This window comes from Bombina bombina, chromosome 9, assembly GCF_027579735.1.
Source record: "Bombina bombina isolate aBomBom1 chromosome 9, aBomBom1.pri, whole genome shotgun sequence".
Classification (NCBI taxonomy): domain Eukaryota; kingdom Metazoa; phylum Chordata; class Amphibia; order Anura; family Bombinatoridae; genus Bombina; species Bombina bombina.
Window position 1 is genome coordinate 88,006,447 of NC_069507.1, and position 24,088 is coordinate 88,030,534.

The 24,088-nt window shown below is 37.2% G+C and overlaps 1 long non-coding RNA gene across 1 annotated transcript in view; it reads right to left on the bottom strand.

Moving 5' to 3' along the window:
- Positions 1-572: 572 nt before the first annotated feature.
- The window catches only part of LOC128639536 (uncharacterized), a 48,337-nt gene continuing 24,821 nt past the window's right edge, over positions 573-24,088 (bottom strand). The window contains exon 2 of the long non-coding RNA XR_008399217.1: positions 573-1,608. This is a non-coding gene — a long non-coding RNA (uncharacterized LOC128639536). The remainder of the gene's footprint in view (positions 1,609-24,088) is intronic.

Here is a 24,088-nt window from a genome sequence, read left to right on the forward strand (position 1 = left end):
CCATTATTTCCTGTTTACATAGCCTTTCTACAGATAAATGTGTTACTCATATTTTCAGTATAGGAGAGGATACAACAGGCAAAGGGATCTATTTCAAATAACAAAATAAAAATAAAGGTGCTATCTGCAAACAATCAAATACACTCCAGCATGTAAAATAGACTACTTAGAGCACACTAAAGGCAAGTACAATGTCCATTTAGCAAAGGATACCAAGAGTACTAAGCAAAACTGATAACAGCAGTAAATTGGAAGTTGTTTAAAAAGTCATGCTCTAACCAATTAATTTAAGTTTAATTTTGACTTTAGTGTCTCTTTAAATTTGTATCCCCTACCTCTCCATTCTTTTTTTTTTATTTCAAGAAAATTACCTCCATGTTCCAGAATGTCAATATATTTTAAGTATGTATTAATAGGTAAGAAACCATCAGTACAAGGGTACTAGAAATCATCAGTGTTAGGTGTTATTTTCAGGGGGGGGGGGGCACTTACAGTATTCTACACCTTCACCTAGAACTGAAGGGGTTAACTGAATGAGATATCTCGGGAACAGAAATCAGACACGCAGCAAGTCAGTCTAAAGCTGTTCTGTTTATTATAAGATGAACAATACTTTTATAGGCAGTGGTTACAGCATATAGGGTTAAACAATGACATGTTCATAACTACATCATCTTTCTCAGGAACAAAAGAAGCTCATTAAAATATAATTGGGTAAAAGAGGAGTGTTAGGGAGTATTTCTATAGAAATATCTAGTTTTAGATAAAAGTGCATCTGAGCGTCTAGCCCAGCACAAATCAAGGCCGTTTGACATCTTATAGAAATAACAGTGCATCCAAGCACATTGTCAGGGACATTCCCAGTGCTATTCTAGCTATACAAGTATTACTAACATCTGCAGATTTCTTGGTACATAATAAGCTGTTATAATAAACCATTCTTAGACAAAATGGATGCCTAAGACAAAATGGCGTCGGTAATGCTAATATATCCTAACATACCACTCTTTTATTCTAACAGAATAACATAAAAGGAAAAGCACAGAAAATTAGTAAATCTGTTAACAACAATATACACCTAATACTTCAGTATAACATGAATCTATGTGAGAATACTGTAGAGAAATGTATTAACATTTACTGCTATAATTTTTTTAGGCCAATAGGGCACAATTTGTCACTGCACATAGGTAGGTCCCTCCAATACTCTCTGTCGACCTCCCAGCATCCTCAAACTACTGGTCTATCTGCACAAAGAACCAACCAGCCCCCTATCTACCCCCAAACAATGCTGCATCTTTATTTCTCAACCTGAATAGCTAGCACCCCCCCCCCCAATATTTCCGACAGTTTCTTGCTCTGTACACTCTCCACAGTGAAGCATGACATGGGAACAGCACAAGTATCTCTGGGTGGCCTCTGATCACTTTAAGAACAGTCTTTGTCCTCTTAGAGCTCCACCTTCCTCAGACACTCTGCTTCAATACCATAGTCCATTTGCAGTAGGGGTGCTTTGCCAGTGTCCATCTGCGGGTATATGCTGGAAGTCCAATGGTTTGTTCATGGGGTAGACAAGGATAGCAAGCAGACACTCGAGTCAGAAGGAGTCTAAGAAGGAAACAAAACAGCACAAGATGAGCACACACCCTGATACAATCACAATTATGTCCAACACAAACTTCTTTCACCTTTTTTGTAAGCATCACAATTTCCTTTAATAGCTTAACTTATCCTATATCATTTAAAACCAGGAAAACATTGTGGATCTATAATACAAACTAAATACATTGATTATACTTTTACAGAGAATAACTCACAGCTTCTGTATATAATTTAAATGATACCTTAAACATGAATACTAAGCAAGTAAAAACTACTAAACTTCAACATGAAGCTATATAACTATGCTAGTAACTTGTGCTAAGACTTGCAAAACAAGGAAAAAATTAAACAGACAATAAAAACATTTTCTTTAAAATTTATTTCTTCACACTTTCTCTTTGAACTACTAAAAATAACCTAGTGATACTTTATTTTGTAATGTTTATAATTCTCCAACTATGATTTTAGTAGAATCATCTTCCTCCTCTGATATAAACACTATTGATTTACTAATTATTTTATGCAACCTAAATATCTTGCACTCCTGTATGAGGAAAGAATACAACCATAACATTATTAAAAATACACAATTTTCTTAAAGGTAAACACATCTTTATGGTAAGATAATTCCTTTCACTGACAAACACCTGGAATTACAAAAACTCAAATTGCAGATACCATACCAGTTAATAAAGGGAGAAATACATTTGCTTTCAAAGCACAGATCCAATAAGAGCCATTGCAGGTAGAACATATACAATCAATATAACTATAATTATACTACTCCTAAAAAAAAACATGGGTGAACCTTCTGTGTTCTACAATGGTAAAGGGTCTAGAATATTCTGAGATATTGCAGCATTTTCTTTAAACTATAAAGGTGCAAACATATTCTCTATATTCAGTGGGCCATTCAATAGGTTACAATACTGCAAGGTTTAAAGTTACACTTATCTAGAGGGTTACTTTGTTTAAAGGGACAGTCTAGGCCAAAATAAACTTTCATGATTTAGATAGAGCATGTAATTTTAAACAATTTTCCAATTTACTTTTATCACCAATTTTGCTTTGTTCTCTTGGTATTCTTAGTTGAAAGCTTAACCTAGGAGGTTCATATGCTAATTTCTGAGACCTTGATGCACACCTCTTTCAGATTGCATTTTTAAAGTTTTTGACCACTAGAGGGGGTTAGTTCACATATTTCATATAGATAACACTGTGCTCGTGCACGTGAAATAATCTGGGAGCTGGCACTGATTGGCTAGACTGTAAGTCTGTCAAAAGAACTGAAAAAGGGGCAGCTTGCAGAGGCTTAGATACAAGATAATCACAGAGGTTAAAAGTATATTATTATAACTGTGTTGGTTATGCAAAACTGGGGAATGGGTAATAAAGGGATTATCTATCTTTTAAAACAATAAAAATTCTGGTGTAGACTGTCCCTTTAAGTACATAAACTATAATGTGTACTAATACAAATAAGGCATACTATTCTGCAGACAAAGCTATATGACTTCTTATAACTAATATGATCAATAAAAATAACACAATTAGAAGAGAATACAAAACAAGCAATGTAAGTGAACAAGTTAAAACAATACTCCGCTAATTTAAATGTGGATGACTCTGTAACAGTGTAACAGGTCCTCAATTCCAACAGGCAAGGCACAGTCCAGAGAAGGATAGTCTTTATGTTCTGAAGACACACATCCTAGGAAACAGTGATAGATTACCCAGAGTCCAGTTCTGAGGCTGGTACCAGCATGCTAAGCAAATAATGGATCCAAAGATAGTTCAGCAACTTTTACTGCAGTATGGTGGTTAAACAACCTTGACAAAAGGTCATTTATCTTCTTTTTTTTCTTCACCTAGGCACCAGGCATTTCTTTATTTAAAAGGTTTACTTGTATTCAATATTTAATCTTTTGGAGAGTGCACTATGGAATTTTATCTGTACAGATTTACCTAAATATAAAAAACTCAAAAATAATTTAGTTAGTGTTTTTACTCTCTGGATACAGCTACATGATCTCATCCTGCAAATACAAATATTGTATTAATAACAACAAAAAAACATTTTAGGTTAATTTTCTTACTAAAAAAAAACAATCACCCAAATAACATAAAGATACTCATCAATACTCATTAATACTCCCCCCTTTGTTCGCGTGACAGTGACGTGCAGTAATAGGAGGCAGGGGAGGCAGCGCCTCCCCTGTCAAATCGTGAAACAACAAATTTTTAATGATTAATTAAATTTAAAAAAAATGTTAAATGTTTTTGTGCATTAACTTTTTTTTCTGACCACCCACCCTTACCCCCCCCACCCCCCTTCCTCCGCAGGCATCACTAGATGCGATCCCAAAATCTCATCCCATGATTTCCATGAATGTATCATCCATGTTGCGCAATTGAGAGGCACTGAGCCGTTCCGCTGCCCTCAATTCATTGCGCAACATAGATGCTTTCTAGTATTACTATCTCACTATGAGCTACCGCCACCCAGTGGTATCTCACCGGGCCGATACCTTGCTGCAATAGGAGGCGGTTCTCCAAACCGCCTCTATGATCAGCAAGTTGAGACAGCCAATAAGATATGAATACTGCCAGGGAGGCGTGCCGGCGTGGACGTCACTGATACTGACGTTGGCGGGAACACAGAATTGAATTCCCCATCAGTGTAACGTAACCCAGAGGAGAGAGGACACTGTGCAGACTGAGCGGCAAACGTGTGTGAGGGTGCCGCTGCCATGCCTCTCTCTGTTGCCATAGAACTGGATGTCACCGGATCGGACTCAGATCATGCTGACGGTGACCTGCTCCGCTACTGGACTGCACTGCACTGACTTGAGTCTGGAGTCACTATCTACATTTAAAAAAAAAAAAACTTTGCCAACAAGACAGACTGTGCCCAGACTACCAGGACTGCCCAATTCTGATGCCAATTACCACAGAAAAGATATTTCCTTCGTTTTTGTAAGTGAACCATTTGAGATCATTATTTTCATTTCATTTCAATGTTCTCTGTTTTCTTCTTATCACTAAAACAATTACTATCTACATTACACTAGTACTATACTAGAGTTCTACACTAGAATTGCTAACCCCATATTGTATGTTACTTACCTGCTGTGGGCACTTACTATAGTCAGACTGGTACCCTCTGTTCTACCTATAAACACCAAGTCACAAACTCATGGGCATTAGCACAAACTGTATTTTACAATGCTCGTGTCTGTATTTGGCAGAGATGGGTTAATAAATAAGAACATAAAAAGTAACATTCTGTGTATTCAGCTAGTAATTACAGTGATTTCCTGGCATTGAAGATTTATGCTGCAGTACTGGTGCCAAGTGTATGGAAAATGACTGATCAACTCGCTAACAGGGGATGTTTGTATAGAGGGACAGGCTCAGGGACATTTTATGTTTAAAGAAACGTAGTCACATTTTCTAATTATAAATGTTATTAGAAATTATGCTCAGACATTTTAAGTACAACCTGTTTAAATTTAAGCTGAAACTACTAGGAAATGCATACTGTAGTATTCAATAATGGCTAATGAATAAAACTCTTATAATGTATTGGGTACCTCTTCTTGTACTATAGAGGATGGTGAGTGGATTGCTGTGACAAACAGGGATGAAGATAACTTGGCTATTAAAGGCATATGAAACCCAAGTTTTTTCTTTCATGATTCAGATAGAGCCACCAATCAGCAAGCACTACCCAGGTGTTAAACTAAAAATAGGCCTGTTCCTAAGCTTACATTTCTGCTTTTTAAACTAAAGATACCAAGAGAACAAAGAAAAAATGATAGGATGGGAGTAAATTGGAAATATGTTTAAAATTGCATGCTTTATCTGAATCATGAAATAACATTTTTGGCTTTCATATCCCTTTAACATTGTACTTTTTTTTAGTTGTATATATTCACAGACTATTGCAGTGCACTTGTTCTCATGTCAGTCAGTTTTTTTTGCATGGAGCTTACTTACCAATCAGATATCTCATGTGACAACTTCAAGTAAAAGAAGTTAGTAGCTCTGGTCCTGGTGACATGAAGTGGCTTCCCTAGCTGAGACTGAGTGATGTCTCTTTACAGTGTTTGTGGGTCATTTGTACGACTACGTTAGCTGGATCATCTTGATTGATATATTATTGGCTAATTTGGCTGAATACTCAGGTTGTCAAATGACATAGGATACATACAAGGTTTAGAAATAAAGAATATAGGATCATCTGCTTTACCTTGTAACAGGTCTACGTCTACCCCAAAGCTAAATAACAATAAAATTGTATTTTTAGTATCTTATTATTTTATGTGGCATCCTAATAGGATGTCACATAAAATAATAAGATACCAAAAATACAATTTTATTGTTACTTAGCTTTGGGGTAGACCTGTTACAAGGTAAAGCAGATGTTTCCACACACATGTACACATACATCCACACACATGTACACATACATCCACACACATGTACACATACATCCACACACATGTACACATACATCCACACACATGTACACATACATCCACACACATGTACACATATATCCACACACATGTACACATACATCCACACACATGCACACACACATTCACACACATGTACACATACATCCACACACATGTACACATACATCCACACCAGTGACGTGCGGTGAGGTCAGAGGCTGGTGAGGCACTGGCAATGATACACCCAGGAAACATACATATATATATATATATATATATATATATATATATATATATATATATATATATATATATATACACACATACATACATATATACAATTATACACACACACATATAACTAACTCTGACACTCTCTCACTCACACTCTCTCTATCTCTCACTCACACTCTCTCTATCTCTCACTCACACTCTCTCTATCTCTCACTCACACTCTCTCTATCTCTCACTCACACTCTCTCTATTTCTCACTCACACTCTCTCACACTCTCTCTCTCTCACACACTCTCTCTCTCTCTCTCTCTCTATCTCTCCCAGTCTCGCTCACTCCCTCTCACACTCTAGGGCAGTGATCATCAACAGCTTATATACAAGCACCCCAGAATATGCCCCAAGATTATTTAGAAAATGTGCAGAAGAAAAGGGATTATAAGGTTATCCTAGCATACTTTTGCATTAAAATAAATTGCTAACATTTTAAAGATAAGTCCCTTTAATTGCTTTCTATTTTGCAATGACATCACTCACAGATGTATATAAAAGTTAGGTCTCAGCACAGACATCACACACAGAGGTATATAGGGCGCGATCCGATATAGATCGCAGTTTGCGGCGCAAGCGAGGGAACCGGCGTCGCCCGCAGTTTCAGCTCTCAACTCGAGCTATCCCATATATGGCGCCGTCAGATGCTAACATGCCGTAAGTCTGACAAACCAGCGATGTCCAGAAATCTGCGCAAGTACAAATTTCTGGCGTCGCCAGTGACTTGCGCCACGTTAGAAACTGCCGGCGCCTATAAAACCTGACTAAAGTCTAAAACACCCGCACTGTCTAACACGCCTCCCTAACATAGCCCGCACTGTCTAACACGCCTCCCTAACATAGCCCGACACGTCTAACCCTCTATCCGCTATCCCCCCTCACTAGCCTAACAATAAAAAAGCTATTAACCCCTAAACCGCCGCTCCCGTACCCCGCCGCAACCTAATAAAGTTATTAACCCCTAAACCGCCGCTCCCGTACCCCGCCGCCAGCTATATTATATCTATAACCCCCTAAAGTGAGCCCCTAACACCGCCGCCATCTATATTAAAATTATTAACCCCTAATGTAAGCCCCTTACACCGCCGCCATCTCTATTAAAATGATTAACCCCTAATTTAATCTACCTACCCCGCCGCCAGCTATATTATCTATATTAACCCTAAGTATATTATAGTTAATATAGGTATTACATTATATATATTAACTATATTAACCCTAATTATATTAGGGTTAATATAGTTACTATAGTATTTATATTAACTATATTAACTCTATCTAACCCTAACACCCCTAACTAAATTTATATTAAATTAATCTAATTCATATTATAAACTAAAATATTCCTATTTAAATCTAAATACTTACCTATAAAATAAACCCTAAGATAGCTACAATATAATTAATAATTACATTGTAGCTATGTTAGGGTTAATATTTATTTTACAGGTAAATTGTTAATTATTTTAACTAGGTATAATAGATATTAAATAGTTATTAACTATTTAATATCTACCTAGTTAAAATAATTACCCAATTACCTGTAAAATAAATCCTAACCTAAGTTATAAATACACCTACACTATCAATAAATTTAATAAACTACAAACATCTATCTAAAAATACAATTAAATTAACTAAACTAAATTACAAAAAAAAAAAAACACTAAATTACAAAAAATAAAAAAAAGATTACAAGATTTTTAAGCTAATTACACCTATTCTAAGCCCCCTAATAAAATAATAAACCCCCAAAATAAAAAAAATTCCCTGCCCTATTCTAAATTAAACAAATTTCAAAGCTCTTTACCTTACCAGCCCTTAAAAGGGCCTTTTGTGGGGCATGCCCCAAAGAATTCAGCTCTTTTGCATACAACAAATACAATCCCCCCCCCCCATTACAACCCACCACCCACATACCCCTATTCTAAAACCACCCAAACCTCCCTTAAAAAAGCCTAACACTACCCCCCTGAAGATCTCCCTACCTTGTCTTCACCACACCGGGCCGAACTCCTGATCCGATCCGGGCGATGTCTTCCTCCAAGCGGCAAAGAAGAATTCTTCCTCCGGCGACGTCTTCCTCCAAGCGGCAGCAAAGTCTTCATTCTTCCGGCGGCATCTTCAATCTTCTTTCTTCGCTCCGCCGCCGCGGAGCATCCATCCCGGCCGACTGCTGTACTACGAATGAGGTACCTTTAAATTACGTCATCCAAGATGGCGTCCGCCGAATTCCGATTGGCTGATAGGATTCTATCAGCCAATCGGAATTAAGTTAGAAAAATCTGATTGGCTGATTGAATCAGCCAATCAGATTCAAGTTCAATCCGATTGGCTGATCCAATCAGCCAATCAGATTGAGCTCGCATTCTATTGGCTGATCGGAAAGAAGATTGAAGATGCCGCCGGAAGAATGAAGACTTTGCTGCCGCTTGGAGGAAGACGTCGCCGGAGGAAGAATTCTTCTTTGCCGCTTGGAGGAAGACATCGCCGGAGGAAGAATTCTTCTTTGCCGCTTGGAGGAAGACATCGCCCGGATCGGATCAGGAGTTCGGCCCGGTGTGGTGAAGACAAGGTAGGGAGATCTTCAGGGGGGTAGTGTTAGGCTTTTTTAAGGGGGGTTTGGGTGGTTTTAGAATAGGGGTATGTGGGTGGTGGGTTGTAATGGGGGGGGGGGGGGGATTGTATTTGTTGTATGCAAAAGAGCTGAATTCTTTGGGGCATGCCCCACAAAAGGCCCTTTTAAGGGCTGGTAAGGTAAAGAGCTTTGAAATTTGTTTAATTTAGAATAGGGCAGGGAATTTTTTTTATTTTGGGGGTTTATTATTTTATTAGGGGGCTTAGAATAGGTGTAATTAGCTTAAAAATCTTGTAATCTTTTTTTTATTTTTTGTAATTTAGTGTTTGTTTGTTTTTGTAATTTAGTTTAGTTAATTTAATTGTATTTTTAGATAGATGTTTGTAGTTTATTAAATTTATTGATAGTGTAGGTGTATTTATAACTTAGGTTAGGATTTATTTTACAGGTAATTGGGTAATTATTTTAACTAGGTAGATATTAAATAGTTAATAACTATTTAATATCTATTATACCTAGTTAAAATAATTAACAATTTACCTGTAAAATAAATATTAACCCTAACATAGCTACAATGTAATTATTAATTATATTGTAGCTATCTTAGGGTTTATTTTATAGGTAAGTATTTAGATTTAAATAGGAATATTTTAGTTTATAATATGAATTAGATTAATTTAATATAAATTTAGTTAGGGTTAGAAAGAGTTAATATAGTTAATATAAATACTATAGTAACTATATTAACTATATTAACCCTAATATAATTAGGGTTAATATAGTTAATATATATAATGTAATACCTATATTAACTATAATATACTTAGGGTTAATATAGATAATATAGCTGGCGGCGGGGTAGGTAGATTAAATTAGGGGTTAATCATTTTAATAGAGATGGCGGCGGTGTAAGGGGCTTACATTAGGGGTTAATAATATTAATATAGCTGGCGGCGGTATAGGGGGATTAGATTAGGGGTTAGGTGTTAGGTTTTATTTAGCAGATCGCGGTTGACAGGGAGATAGACATTGCGCATGCGTTAGGTGTTAGGTTTATTTTAGAAGATCGCGGTTGACAGGGAGATAGACATTGCGCATGCGTTAGGTGTTAGGTTTATTTTCTAGTTAGTTTAGGGAGTTACGGGGCTCCAATAGTCAGCGTAAGGCTTCTTACGGCTGCTTTTTGTGGCAAGGTGAAAATGGAGTAAGTTTTCTCCGTTTTTGCCACGTAAGTCCTTACGCTGCATATTGGATACCAAACTGCGCTGGTTTGGTATACCTGCCTATGGCCCAAAAAACTACGGGCGACGGCAGAAATATACGCGCGTAACTTCTAGGTTACGCCGTATATAGGATACCAAATCAGCGTAAATATTGGCGTCGCCGGCTTTTGCGGGCGACGATTTATATCGGATCGACCCCATAGAAGGCAGCTAGGTCTCAGCACAGACATCACACACAGAGGTATATAAAAGATAGGTCTCAGCACAGACATCACACACAGAAGTATATAGAAGCTAGGTCAGCACAGACATCACACACAGATCTGATAATAACTCAGTGCTTGTAGCACTGTTATCAGGCCACTAGATAACAGACAAGGCCAGATAAATTAAATGTTTTCAAAATAGGAAATTTGCAAGAAAAAAAAAATAAGAATTACTGCTGGATTTGAGCATATCTAAAATATACAGACAGTATTAACAAAATCATCCTTAGCTCAATCTGAGCAATAAGCATTGTTATAAGCAATACACATTGTCCTTGTAACAAGCAGATTGAAGACTTTTAGTAAACACATCACACACAGAATAACTCATACTCTATAAGGCATACATTTGCAGAGGAGTAGATCAAGCAAGCAGTAATATTACAGGTTTTTTTTTAATAAATTAAGGAGTGTGGAATTGGCTTTCAACCTTTGGCAGCAAAATATATCAAAAGGAGAAACAGAGAGGTTGTTCTGTATGTTAACCAGTATTTAAACTGCAGATAAGCAGCAAGCCTTCCTTCTCATCCCCTTATCCCAAGGGTGTGTATATGTGTGTGAATGTGTGTGTGCATGTGTGTGGATGTATGTGTACATGTGTGTGAATGTGTGTGTGCATGTGTGTGGATGTATGTGTACATGTGTGTGAATGTGTGTGTGCATGTGTGTGGATGTATGTGTACATGTGTGTGAATGTGTGTGTGCATGTGTGTGGATGTATGTGTACATGTGTGTGGATGTATGTGTACATGTGTGTGGATGTATGTGTACATGTTTGTGCATGTGTGTGGATGTATGTGTACATGTGTGTGAATGTGTGTGTGCATGTGTGTGGATGTATGTGTACATGTGTGTGGATATATGTGTACATGTGTGTGGATGTATGTGTACATGTGTGTGGATGTATGTGTACATGTGTGTGGATATATGTGTACATGTGTGTGGATGTATGTGTACATGTGTGTGGATGTATGTGTACATGTGTGTGGATGTATGTGTACATGTGTGTGGATGTATGTGTACATGTGTGTGGATATATGTGTACATGTGTGTGGATGTATGTGTACATGTGTGTGGATATATGTGTACATGTGTGTGGATGTATGTGTACATGTGTGTGGATATATGTGTACATGTGTGTGGATGTATGTGTACATGTGTGTGGATGTATGTGTACATGTGTGTGGATATATGTGTACATGTGTGTGGATGTATGTGTACATGTGTGTGGATATATGTGTACATGTGTGTGGATGTATGTGTACATGTGTGTGGATGTATGTGTACATGTGTGTGGATATATGTGTACATGTGTGTGGATGTATGTGTACATGTGTGTGGATGTATGTGTACATGTGTGTGGATGTATGTGTACATGTGTGTGGATGTATGTGTACATGTGTGTGGATGTATGTGTACATGTGTGTGGAAACATCTGCTTTACCTTGTAACAGGTCTACCCCAAAGCTAAGTAACAATAAAATTGTATTTTTGGTATCTTATTATTTTATGTGGCATCCTAATAGGATGTCACATAAAATAATAAGATACTAAAAATACAATTTTATTGTTATTTAGCTTTGGGGTAGACGTAGACCTGTTACAAGGTAAAGCAGATGATCCTATATTCTTTATTTCTAAACCTTGTATGTATCCTATGTCATTTGACAACCTGAGTATTCAGCCAAATTAGCCAATAATATATCAATCAAGATGATCCAGCTAACGTAGTCGTACAAATGACCCACAAACACTGTAAAGAGACATCACTCAGTCTCAGCTAGGGAAGCCACTTCATGTCACCAGGACCAGAGCTACTAACTTCTTTTACTTGAAGTTGTCACATGAGATATCTGATTGGTAAGTAAGCTCCATGCAAAAAAAACTGACTGACATGAGAACAAGTGCACTGCAATAGTCTGTGAATATATACAACTAAAAAAAAGTACAATGTTAAAGGGATATGAAAGCCAAAAATGTTATTTCATGATTCAGATAAAGCATGCAATTTTAAACATATTTCCAATTTACTCCTATCCTATCATTTTTTCTTTGTTCTCTTGGTATCTTTAGTTTAAAAAGCAGAAATGTAAGCTTAGGAACAGGCCTATTTTTAGTTTAACACCTGGGTAGTGCTTGCTGATTGGTGGCTCTATCTGAATCATGAAAGAAAAAACTTGGGTTTCATATGCCTTTAATAGCCAAGTTATCTTCATCCCTGTTTGTCACAGCAATCCACTCACCATCCTCTATAGTACAAGAAGAGGTACCCAATACATTATAAGAGTTTTATTCATTAGCCATTATTGAATACTACAGTATGCATTTCCTAGTAGTTTCAGCTTAAATTTAAACAGGTTGTACTTAAAATGTCTGAGCATAATTTCTAATAACATTTATAATTAGAAAATGTGACTACGTTTCTTTAAACATAAAATGTCCCTGAGCCTGTCCCTCTATACAAACATCCCCTGTTAGCGAGTTGATCAGTCATTTTCCATACACTTGGCACCAGTACTGCAGCATAAATCTTCAATGCCAGGAAATCACTGTAATTACTAGCTGAATACACAGAATGTTACTTTTTATGTTCTTATTTATTAACCCATCTCTGCCAAATACAGACACGAGCATTGTAAAATACAGTTTGTGCTAATGCCCATGAGTTTGTGACTTGGTGTTTATAGGTAGAACAGAGGGTACCAGTCTGACTATAGTAAGTGCCCACAGCAGGTAAGTAACATACAATATGGGGTTAGCAATTCTAGTGTAGAACTCTAGTATAGTACTAGTGTAATGTAGATAGTAATTGTTTTAGTGATAAGAAGAAAACAGAGAACATTGAAATGAAATGAAAATAATGATGTCAAATGGTTCACTTACAAAAACGAAGGAAATATCTTTTCTGTGGTAATTGGCATCAGAATTGGGCAGTCCTGGTAGTCTGGGCACAGTCTGTCTTGTTGGCAAAGTTTTGTTTTTTTTAAATGTAGATAGTGACTCCAGACTCAAGTCAGTGCAGTGCAGTCCAGTAGCGGAGCAGGTCACCGTCAGCATGATCTGAGTCCGATCCGGTGACATCCAGTTCTATGGCAACAGAGAGAGGCATGGCAGCAGCACCCTCACACACGTTTGCCGCTCAGTCTGCACAGTGTCCTCTCTCCTCTGGGTTACGTTACACTGATGGGGAATTCAATTCTGTGTTCCCGCCAACGTCAGTATCAGTGACGTCCACGCCGGCACGCCTCCCTGGCAGTATTCATATCTTATTGGCTGTCTCAACTTGCTGATCATAGAGGCGGTTTGGAGAACCGCCTCCTATTGCAGCAAGGTATCGGCCCGGTGAGATACCACTGGGTGGCGGTAGATCATAGTGAGCTAGTAATACTAGAAAGCATCTATGTTGCGCAATGAATTGAGGGCAGCGGAACGGCTCACTGCCTCTCAATTGCGCAACATGGATGATACATTCATGGAAATCATGGGATGAGATTTTGGGATCGCATCTAGTGATGCCTGCGGAGGAAGGGGGGTGGGGGGGTACGGGGGGGTGGTCAGAAAAAAAGTTAATGCACAAAAACATTTAACATTTTTTTAAAATTTAATTAATCATTAAAAATTTGTTGTTTCACGATTTGACAGGGGAGGCGCTGCCTCCCCTGCCTCCTATTACTGCACGTCACTGATCCACACACATGCACACACACATTCACACACATGTACACATACATCCACACACATGCACACACACATTCACACACATGTACACATACATCCACACACATGCACACACACATTCACACACATGAACACATACATCCACACACATGCACACACACATTCACACACATGTACACATACATCCACACACATGCACACACACATTCACACACATGTACACATACATCCACACACATGCACACACACATTCACACACATGTACACATACATCCACACACATGCACACACACATTCACACACATGTACACACCCTTGGGATAAGGGGATGAGAAGGAAGGCTTGCTGCTTATCTGCAGTTTAAATACTGGTTAACATACAGAACAACCTCTCTGTTTCTCCTTTTGATATATTTTGCTGCCAAAGGTTGAAAGCCAATTCCACACTCCTTCATTTATTAAAAAAAACCCTGTAATATTACTGCTTGCTTGATCTACTCCTCTGCAAATGTATGCCTTATAGAGTATGAGTTATTCTGTGTGTGATGTGTTTACTAAAAGTCTTCAATCTGCTTGTTACAAGGACAATGCGTATTGCTTATAACAATGCTTATTGCTCAGATTGAGCTAAGGATGATTTTGTTAATACTGTCTGTATATTTTAGATATGCTCAAATCCAGCAGTAATTCTTATTTTTTTTTTCTTGCAAATTTCCTATTTTGAAAACATTTAATTTATCTGGCCTTGTCTGTTATCTAGTGGCCTGATAACAGTGCTACAAGCACTGAGTTATTATCAGATCTGTGTGTGATGTCTGTGCTGACCTAGCTTCTATATACTTCTGTGTGTGATGTCTGTGCTGAGACCTATCTTTTATATACCTCTGTATGTGATGTCTGTGCTGAGACCTAGCTGCCTTCTATATACCTCTGTGTGTGATGTCTGTGCTGAGACCTAACTTTTATATACATCTGTGAGTGATGTCATTGCAAAATAGAAAACAATTAAAGGGACTTATCTTTAAAATGTTAGCAATTTATTTTAATGCAAAAGTATGCTAGGATAACCTTATAATCCCTTATCTTCTGCACATTTTCTAAATAATCTTGGGGCATATTCTGGGGTGCTTGTATATAAGCTGTTGATGATCACTGCCCTAGAGTGTGAGAGGGAGTGAGCGAGACTGGGAGAGATAGAGAGAGAGAGAGAGAGTGTGTGAGAGAGAGAGAGTGTGAGAGAGTGTGAGTGAGAAATAGAGAGAGTGTGAGTGAGAGATAGAGAGAGTGTGAGTGAGAGATAGAGAGAGTGTGAGTGAGAGATAGAGAGAGTGTGAGTGAGAGATAGAGAGAGTGTGAGTGAGAGATAGAGAGAGTGTGAGTGAGAGATAGAGAGTGTGAGTGAGAGAGTGTCAGAGTTAGTTATATGTGTGTGTGTATAATTGTATATATGTATGTATGTGTATATATATATATATATATATATATATATATATATGTTTCCTGGGTGTATCATTGCTAGTGCCTCACCAGCCTCTGACCTCACCGCACGTCACTGTCGCGTGAAATACCCTATGTGTCACGCAAACACAATATAACAGCAAACTAAAAGACAATTCATGCACTCCTAAAAAAAAGAGTAGAATACTATTCTTAAAATCAGGCAAAATCAAATACACCTCAATATTCAATCTGCCATTCATACAGCACCCTTCCACACACATTCACTAAAAATAAAAACATAACATTCTCTGAGAAAACACTTAAAGGGACAGTCAACACCAGAATTTTTGTTGTTCTAAAAGATAGATAATCCCTTTATTACCCATTCCCCAGTTTTGCATAACCAACACAGTTACAATAATATGCGTTTTATCTTGTGATTACCTTGTGTCTAAGCCTCTGCGGACTGCCCCCTTATTTCAGTTATTTTGACAGACTTGCATTTTAGCTAATCAGTGCTCACTCCTCGGTAAATTCACGTGCATGAGCTCAATGTTATCTATATGAAACACATGAACTAACACCCTCTAGTGGTGAAAAACTGTCAAAATTAATTTAGATTAGAGGCGGCCTTCATGGTCTAAGAAATTTGCATATGAACCTCCTAGGTTTAGCTTTCAACTAAGAATACCAAGAGAACAAAATTGGTGATAAAAGTAAATTTGAAAGTTGTTTACAATTACCTGCCCTATTTGAATCATGAAAGTTTTTGACTGTCCCTTTAAAACCAACTGTTCATTACACAAAACAAAACATTAACAGCCGGCACAAACTGTTAAAAACCACAATCAACCGGAAATTCAACACTTATACTTACATTCACTGAAACACAGCACGGAAAAATACTACATTCTAGCAAAACAATACAAATAATTAAAATTCTATAACAACCGTTTATGCCCTGGCTTTGCAAATTCTACCATACACAATACTATGAGATCACGCTAATAATGCAAACACTTCAGGAGATCAATAAACTCCAGTTGCATATTTACAAATAAAATCCCTAACAATAAATTTACAAAGGAACACACAAACACCTAAGTACTATATTCTGGGAAAGGTCAGATAATAATAGTATAGCCACTGTTCTATATAGCCCCTGCTTGCATGCACAGTGCAAACACACTGTTAAATAAATCATGTTTGGCACAAATAATTTGTGAAAAGCTCTAGAATCCAGTCTATACTTTTACATAACCAACGGATAGATTACGAGTTGTGCATTAGGCTTAAAAAGCAACGTTGGCCGGTCCTAACGCTGCTTTTTAACGCCCGCTGGTATTACGAGTCTTGCAGGTACAGGTGTACCGCTCACTTATTTGGCCAGACTTGGAAATACCACAAATCCACTTACGTAAATTGCGTATCCTCTTTTTTCAATGGGACTTGCATAGCGCCGGTATTACGAGTCTGCCAAAAAGTGAGCGGTACACCCTCTCCTGTCAAGACTGGTACCACATTTTAAAGTCAGTAGTTAAGAGTTTTACACTACAACGCCGTAGCATAAAACTCTTAACTAAAGTGCTTAAAAATACACTAACACCCATAAACTACCTATTAACCCCTAAACTGAGGCCCTATCGCATCGCAAACACTACAAAAAATGTTTTAACCCCTAATCTGCCGAACCGGACATCGCCGCCACTATAATACATATATTAACCCCTAAACCGCCGCAACTCCCGCCTCGCAAACATTAGTTAAATATTATTAACCCCTAATCTGCCGGCCCTAACATCGCCGCCACCTATCTACATTTATTAACCCCTAATCTGCCGCCCCCGACGTCGCCGCCACTATATTAAAGTTTTTAACCCCTAAACCTAAGTCTAACCCTAAACCTAACACCCCCTAACTTAAATATAATTAAAAGAAATCAAAATAAATATTCCTATCATTAACTAAATTATTCCTATTTAAAACTAAATACTTACCTATAAAATAAACCCTTAGCTAGCTACAATATAAATAATAGTTACATTGTAGCTAGCTTAGGCTTTATTTTTATTTTACAGGCAAGTTTGTATTTATTTTAACAAGGTAGAATAGTTAGTAAATAGTTATTAACTATTTACTAGCTACCTAGCTAAAATAAATACAAAAGTACCTGTAAAATAAAACCTAACCTAAGTTACAATTACACCTAACACTACACTATAATTAAATTAATTCCCTAAATTAAATACAATTAAATAAAATTAGCTAAAGTACAAAAACCCCCCAGTAAATTACAGAAAATAATAAACAAATTACAAGATTTTTAAACTAATTACACCTAATCTAATCCCCCTAACAATATAAAAAAGCCCCCCCAAAATAAAAAAGCCCTACCCTACACTAAATTTCAAATAGCCCTTAAAAGGGCCTTTTGCGGGGCATTGCCCAAAAGTAATCAGCTCTTTTACCTGTAAAAAAATTTACAAATCCCCCCCAACATTAAAACCCACCACCCACACAACCAACCCTACTCTAAAACCCACTCAATACCCCCTTAAAAAAACCTAACACTAACCCCTTAAAGAGCACCTTACCGGGAGAAGTCTTTATCCAACCAGGCCGAAGTCCTCAACGAAGCCGGGAGAAGTCTTCATCCAAGCCGGCAGAAGTCTTCATGCAGAAGGCATCTTCTATCTTCATCCATCCGGCGCGGACCGGGTCCATCTTTAAGACATCCGACGCGGAGCATCCTCTTCATCCGATGGGTAACACTGAATGAAGGTTCCTTTAAATGACGTCATCCAAGATGGCATCCCTTCAATTCCGATTGGCTTATAGAATTCTATCAGCCAATCGGAAGGTAGAAAAAATCCTATTGGCTGATGCAATCAGCCAACAGGATTGAAGTTCAATCCTATTGGCTGATCCAATCAGCCAATAGGATTGAGCTGGCATTTCTATTGGCTGCTCCAATCAGCCAATAGAATGCCAGCTCAAGCCTATTGGCTGATTGCATCAGCCAATAGGATTTTTTCTACCTTAATTCCGATTGTCTGATAGAATTCTATCAGCCAATCGGAATCGAAGGGACGCCATCTTGGATGACGTCATTTAAAGGAACCTTCATTCAGCTTTAGTCGTTGCCAGAAGAGGATGCTCCATGTCGGATGTCTTGAAGATGGACCCGCCTGATGGATGAAGATAGAAGATGCCATCTGGATGAAGACTTCTGCCCGTCTGGAGGACCACTTCTTCCGGCTTGGATGAAGACTTCTTCCGGCTTCGTTGAGGACTTCGGCCTGGTTGGACCTTTTTTTTTACAGGTAAAAGAGCTGATTACTTTGGGGCAATGCCCCGCAAAAGGCCCTTTTAAGGGCTATTTGTAATTTAGTGTAGGGTAGGGCTTTTTTTATTTTGGGGGTGCTTTTTTATTTTGTTAGGGGGATTAGATTAGGTGTAATTAGTTTAAAAATCTTGTAATTTGTTTATTATTTTCTGTAATTTAGTGGGGTTTTTTTTGTACTTTAGTTAATTTTATTTAATTGTATTTAATTGTATTTAATTTAGTTAATTAATTTAATTATATTGTAGTGTTAGGTGTAATTGTAACTTAGGTTAGCTTTTATTTTACAGGTAAATTTGTCTTTATTTTAACTAGGTAGTTATTAAATAGTTAATAACTATTTAATAACTATTGTACCTAGTTAAAATAAATACAAACTTGCCTGTAATATAAAAATAAACCCTAAGCTAGCTACAATGTAACTATTAGTTATATTGTAGCTATCTTAGGGTTCATTTTATAGATAAGTATTTAGTTTTAAATAGGAATTATTTAGTTAATTGTAGTAATTTTATTTAGATTTATTTAAATTATATTTAAGTTAGGGGGTGTTAGGGTTAGGTTTAGACTTAGGTTTAGGGGTTAATAACTTTATTATAGTGGCGGCGACGTTGGGGGTGGCAGATTAGGGGTTAATAAATGTAGGTAGGTGGCGGTGATGTTAGGGCCGGCAGATTAGGGGTTAATAATATTTAAATAGTGTTTGCGATGCGGGAGTGCGGCGGTTTATGGGGTTAATATATTTATTATAGTGGCGGCGATGTAGGGTTCGGCAGATTAGGGGTTAAAATATTTTTTTTAGTGTTTGCAATGTGTGGGGGGGGGGCTCGGTTTAGGGGTTAATAGGTAATTTATGGGTGTTAGTGTACTTTTTAGAACTTTAGTTAGGAGTTTTATGATACGGCGTTGTAGTGTAAAACTCTTAACTACTGACTTTAAAATGCGGTACCAGGCTTGACAGGAGAGTGTCTACCGCTCACTTTTTGTCAGACTTGTAATACCGGCGCTATGCAAGTCCCATTGAAAATATAGGATATGCAATTGACGTAAGTGGATTTGTGGTATTTCTGAGTCTGGCCAAAAAAGTGAGCGGTGAGCCTGTCATTTCAAGACTTGTAATACCAGCGGGCGTTAAAAAGCAGCGTTGGGACTGGCCAACGCTGCTTTTTAAACCTAACGCAAGACGCGTAATCTAGCCGTATATTTATATGTCTCAACAGGTGGAAACACATTAAATCTCTCTTCAGTCTTTATTTGCATAAAATAAATATCACTTAAAACTAAAATTGCTATTGATAACAAACATAATTAATCAGAAACATACAAATGACTTTAAAATCAAGTTACAACAATAACACTTTAAAATACTTCATTACAGCATCATATTCCTTAACTAAGAAACACTTTTATATACACACACAGCTCCAGCCTGAATAATTACCATTCAGAAAGAAAAAATGTACCAAGGTCAGATATTTACAGCGATACACACACAAGCTTATATCAACTTGCATACCATAAATTCACTCCCAACAATCAGCAACTTTAACATAGCAAACTTTTTTTTTTTAAGACACTGAAAACATATTTTATTAACGTTCTCTCTCTTTCAAGAAAACATATATTTCAAACATACCAAAGAGATTTAGAAATACAATAAGATTAACTTTGCACCAAATTTAAAATGTATCTGAAAGTGTCCAAATTTGCAAGGAATGGCCATTTTCCCAACAGATTGAGACATAATCAAATTATTTTTAGACAGGATAATAAATCCTCAGATATTTAGTGTAGAGTAAACCTTTTACACGTAACATTGGACACAGTGAATACATTAGACAGACAAACACTTCTTACACAGCACTGGCCCCCCTTTGTTGTGCCCCTAACATTTCTGTGCACAGCTCCTTCCTTGAAATGAAACTGTTAACCCCTTCGTAGACATTAAAGATGCAATAGCATTCTCCTCTTCTCTGTGCATTATTATCAATATTCTGCTGTGAGCGAACACATTTTAACAACACAATAATAGCAGCAATTACTTTATTATACTTAAGCACAGCACAGCACAAATGAAAAAGCAACAAAGCATAAGCATCAACAAGTACCAACTCAGCTCCAGTGATAGGTAAACCAACAGTATTATAGGGATATATAAGGAAACTTCAACACAGGTGAGACTTTAACTCACCGTAAAATAGTGTTGCAACTTTCACGAGGACTTTAACCACAGCAAATGCCTGCTTACTCTTGCGCCTCACTTGCGCTTCACTAGCAGGACTGTATGCTGTCTAGAGGGGCTAATACTAAGAAAGACTCAAAGTTGCCACTATAAATGCCGGCAGGACTAAAACCTCTGCAAAACCTGCGCCTCCACTGTAGGACTTTAACCTTTTATATATATATATATATATATATATATATATATATATATATATATATATATATATATATATCTCACTAACACCTTTTATTTGAATAAATTTAGGATCAGATTCACAGAGGGAAAAGCAGAGTAAAAAAAACTTATCTACTTACCCAGTGTGAATCCCATGATCTGACACCAGAATTGTTAGGTGTTATTTTCAGGGGGGGGGGAGTGTCAGGTAGCACTTACAGTATTCTACACCTTCACCTGGAACTGAATGGGTTACCTGAACGAGATATCTCGGGAACAGAAATCAGACACGCAGCAAGTCAGTCTAAAAGCTGTTCTGTTTGTTATAAGATGCACAATATTTTTATAGGCAGTGGGTACAGCATAAAGGGTTAAACAATGATGTGTTCATAACTACATCATCTTTCTCAGGAACAAAAGAAGCTCATAAAAATATATTTGGGTAAAAGATGAGTGTTGGGGAGTATTCCTTTAGAACACATCAAGGCCGTTTGACATCTTATAGAGATAACAATGCATCCAAGCACATCGTCAGGGACATTCCCAGGGCCTTTCTAGCTATACAAGTATTACTAACATCTCAGATTTCTTGGTACATAATAAGCTGTTATAATAAACTATTCTTAGACAAAATGGATGCCTAAGACAAAATGGTGTTGGTAATGCTAATATATCCTAACAATCAGTACAAGGGTACTAGAAACCATCAATACAAGGGTATTAGAAACCATCAGTACAAGGGGGCCTCAAACAGACCATTAACACAAAACACTAGAACACAGAGAAATAGGTATTTCTCCAAAAGGGGTACAAAGTGCAATTGTTAAGGTGAGCTAGAGAAAAGGCTTGTGCACATGATAGAAATGCACTTATCCTTCACAAGAATGAAACAACAAACATAAGGGGGTTAAATAAACTGAGCAGTGGTTTAGAGGAGAGCACACCAGTAAGATTAATTACAACCTTTAATGAGGGGGCAGGTGCTTTGAAGAATATCTTGAAGAAGCACTTGCCTATACTCAAAGCAGATCCTTTACTGGGGTCTTCTATAGGAGATAATCCACAGATCACCTTCAAGAAAGGTAGGAGTCTTAAAAATGTACTAGCTCCAAGTAAATTAAGGGCTAAGAGGGAAGCTGAAAAATTGATGGATAAGAGGGAAAATTAATTAACAAGTTGGAAGGGGACCCTAAAATGTGCTAAAGCAAGATGTAATATGTGTCATCATATAAATCGGTCACCAAACTTCACAAATTCAGATGGTTCAGAGAGTTTTGATATTTCTTTTAAGAGTAATTGTGATTCCACTTTTGTGGTCAATTTTTTTGCAATGTGGGTGTGGCCTATTATAGGTAGGCCGCACGAAAATAAAGATCAGACGAAGGGTTAATGAACACATATATAATATAAAAACATATATTATAAACATAGTGTTCCCAAGCATTTTTTAGAATACCATAATTGAAACCCTGTGACTTTAAAAGTACAGGTGATAGACTGGGTTCCCCCAGCAAGTCAGGATAGGCTTTTAAAATTAAGGAGACTTAAAACATACTGGATATATAAACTGAAATGTTTGTCTCCAAGGGGTTTGAATTTTGATATTGACATTGTAGCACATATTTAATATTTACTTTTAACTATGTATATATTCAAATGTGATGTTCATTTCATTTACTATCGACTTATGGTATTATGTTTTTTATGTTTTTATGACATAAGGTATGTATTTAAGGTATTTTAGGTTTTTAATTGCCAACAATCTCATATCTATTTGTTAATAGTGGTAAAACTAATGATGTTGGAAGACTGAAATAATGGCATTTTGGATTAGGATAGATGAAACACCATGTATGAAGTGGTGGGAACACTGCCATTAGTACAATTGTATTTGTGAGAATGCAACAAATAACATAAGATAGACATGTAGTCAATTTGGTCACTAAGTGTAACGAGCATTTTCTAGCGGAGAGGTCCCCATGTATGCTTTATACTTTCTTTCATTTATCATACGGCACTAAAGTACACTCCTCTATTTTGGAGGACTGTGATTGCACAATGTAGAGCCAATGAAATGGAGGGCAAAGATACACCTACATGGTAAAGGCAGGGTTCAATTAGGGGTTTGAAAAGCCTTTTAAAAGAAGGAGACTAGTAACCACGATTATTCACTGTTTTGTCCTTTTTATAAAGCACTGCCGATTACCGAGGAAAATGCGTTGAGGTGGAAGTTAGTTTGCTGGCAAATTGCTTTTATTTATCCCGGACTGTGTGCTGCTGGTGGTGGGTCATGTGACTTCTGAAGTTTTCCAGAGTCACTGAAGGAGTCGGCGGCCGTGGGGGGAGAAAGTCAAGATCACTGCTTCTTAATACCGCTGTGCATTGTAGCACCTTCTGGGCATTGTATTTACTTACATCTGGTAAGTTTTTATATTTATTTTCGTGTGTGCTATGTATTAATAAACTACACTTGAATCATGTGTGCGCTCTGTTTTTCTGTAAATACAACCTCAGATAAACAACAACACACGACATATTACACCATGTTATGATTTATTTAACAAAAATAAAGACAAAATGGAAAAGCATATGTAAAAATCTAAGTACACCCTTACTGCTTCCATAGGAATTAGGAGGCTAAGTAGCAGCCAGGTGCTGCAGCAAGTGTGACCAACTCTATAAAAGCCAAAGGTTTATCAGTTTGCTGGTATGGAGATTTCAGGTGTGTGTTAACACAATGCCAAGGAGGAAAGACATCAGCAATGATCTTAGAGAAGCAATTGTTGCTTGCCATCAATTTGGGAAGGGTTATAAGG